Raw genomic sequence first — 3,094 nt, forward strand, 5'->3', positions numbered from 1 at the left:
CAAAGGAGGAAGGTAGGAAGGTAAAACTTGTGGTGCTTAGACATGAAAAAATTCAGTGATACCCTCAAAAGTTGCCTTATAACTGAGCAGAAAATGCCATGTGGTAGTTTTTGGACCAATCCATTAATAGATAACATTAAAATGTGTCACAAATGTCATAATATTTAGGATTAGTAAACCATTGAATTGGCAAATATCACAAATCATTTCTTGAAAGTCCTTTCTCCATTTGTACGGAAATAGTGTGGAAAACCTCAAGTGGCCAGGAAATTTCAATAGTATGCTGCTTTTTAACTGGCTGCTGCAGCATTTGAAAGCATTACACTGGAAGATATTCACTCTCAAATCAAAATCAAACTAACACCACTTCACTGTTGTTAAACTATAACCTTCTCAAGAGAAACCCTTGGCACAACTAAATTCTTTTTTCCCCCAATCACTGTTAGTTGAGGCTTAACAGAGGCACTTTAAACTAGCATTTGGTGCTTGTTAAGAGTCCTCCAACAACAGAACTGCAGTCATCCAGCAGGGAACCTTGAAGCTTGGGTGAGGAGTTTAGGATCAGTGGTGAGAGCGTGCAAGAGCAAAAGCAGACTTCGAGGGTAGTATCCCTCCGTATAGTCTGGGAGCCCTGGGTTGACACTCGCCTCATGCCATATTTTAGGAGGCTCCTGAAACCACCAAGTGCAGCGGTATGCATGTATTTGGGCCTTGCCCGCCTGTGCATATTTAAGTAAATGCAGTTAAACCAGGACCAAACCATGCCCCTACGAGCTCCTTCCATTGCTTTGTTGCGTACAAAGAAAAATCAGCTAGCGAACGCTGCAAGAGAGCTCACAGATTACTTGAAGCAATACTATTCTATTGCTATACACTACAACAGGAATGCAATATCGCACCGAATTCCTCACCATAGCTGCTAGTACTGCTGTCATCGTACAAAAGCAACCTTTATCAGTGAGTGGATGCAGTTGTCACTTGAGCAGCCTACTTTTAGTAATGTATAGGAAATGAGCAATTCTTCACTTCAGGGCATAACGAGAGCAACAAGCACACATGGCATTTGCTTTCAATATTAACTCTTAAGGCTCCGTGCTCTACTGTAGCGAATATATGCTACTGATGAAGTATAGCATATACTGGGCATGTCTGCATGTGCATATTAATGCATTGCAATCAACACTGGAACTTATCGCACCAGAGTTTATAGCTCCCAGGCACTGCATTTATACGTGCACCTAGGGCTGCAGCACGTTGAGCCAAGTCAGAGCAGCCCCAGTTGGCATGGGGTCTGGGGGGGGGGTTCAGTGTCATTGTCCCTAACTAGCAGGCAGCCCCAACACTAAAGTACCCTCATGCCCCAGCCAGCCAGTTCAGTGTCTACACGTGCGCTGCTGTGGAGTAAAAAACTCCACCGCAGGACAGTACTTGTATTTACAAGTCCTCTGCAGTAGGGTAGTACTTGTGTTTACAAGTACTACCTTGCTGCGGAGTTTATTAGTTTACTCCAACCTAATAGCTCTGCAAGAGTAGATGCCGAGACATTTACTGCGGAGCTAATTAACCTACTCTGCAGTAAACGTCCAGTGTAGACGTGCCCACCGAAAGACATTTGAACTCAGGTGTTACATATCCGAGACAATATTCTATGGTACAGGTTCGTGAAAGATGAGATTTTCAAAAACGTAAGGTAAAACTTGAGTGATTTTAATGTGGGTATAGTTCAGACATTCCTGAGTGCCTGAAAATCCCACTCTAAAGGACAACGTAGATGGTCTATAAAGGACAAGATAGATTTTTTTTTATGTTAATCCAAAAAAAAAAAAAAAAAAATTTGCATGGGTGTCAATTCATTATTCTTTCACTGCCCCGGCTTTATGTCCTTCACTAAGCCTTTCAGTTTACAGAGAGCCAGAAATTACTATATGTAGATAGTATTACAAGTTGAATATATGATTATATGCACCCAGCATATCGTAAGAAAACAAATTAACACTGCTGTAAATAAAAGAAACATCTGTCCAGTCTTTTGTCGGGCTTCTAAGTTGTAACAGTAATTGAGTCAAATATAAGACCTCTTATTAACTAGCCAATGCAAATTTGCATAAAAGATATTGTGGTAGATTTTCAGAAAAACCTAGCTTAGATGCATTGAAGGTCAATAAGAATCATGTTCACAATTTCCTGATGTGCTTTTGAAAATCTTCCCCCCTGCCTCCACTAGTAATCCTAGAGAGGAAGCATGTTATTTATGGTTAAAGAAATGGCTCAGTGGCTCTGTTCCTAACTCTGCTACAGATGTTTTATAGGACCTCAGGCAAGTCACATGTTCATCTCGGTTCATCTACACGAGTGCTTTACTGCAGTTGACTAACGAGCTCTACAGTAAAGCATCACTGTCTACACGTGCATCCCTATTAGGGTGCAGTACGTTAATTAACTCTGCTGTAGGATGGTACTGTCTGGGACAAATACTATCATACAATGGAGTTATTTAGTGCACCAAAATGCATGTGATGGCGACTGGGGCTGGCTGGTGCATGAGGGTGCTTTAGTGCAGGAGCTGCCTGCTAGCTAGCCTCGGCTAGCCCCACACTGTAGTATCCTCTTGTCCCAGCCAGCCCTTGTGCAGCATGTTGAGCCAGTGTGGAGCAGCTCCAGGCTCACAGGCCGACTCCACAGCTGGCAGTGGCTGCTTCAGCCCAATTCAGTGTGCTGCAGCCCTGGACGCATGTGTAAATGCAGTGTCCAGGAGCAATAAACTCCAGCACGAACTGCCCTGGTGTTTAATGCTACATGCTAATTGCACATGTAGATGCGCCCGGTGTGCCTCAATCACTTGGTTACAAAACACCATTAATTTATTTGGGGGGGGGGGGGGGGTATCGTACAACTCAGTTCATTCAGCAGGGGCAATGCGTAGGGGGTGCACGTGCATCCCCTGAGCATGGCAGTGCACCCCCTACAAGAAGGCCAACAATGTTGGCAGCACCTGCGGGTGGTCGTTGCTCACCAGTGCCAGTGTCTGCAGCTGGTCCATGAGCCCCACTGACCACCACCAATGCTGGCAGCAGCGGCTGCAGGTGGTCGCCGA

The sequence above is a fragment of the Alligator sinensis genome, unplaced genomic scaffold, assembly GCF_000455745.1.
Source record: "Alligator sinensis unplaced genomic scaffold, ASM45574v1 scaffold1291_1, whole genome shotgun sequence".
NCBI classification, from domain to species: Eukaryota; Metazoa; Chordata; order Crocodylia; family Alligatoridae; genus Alligator; species Alligator sinensis.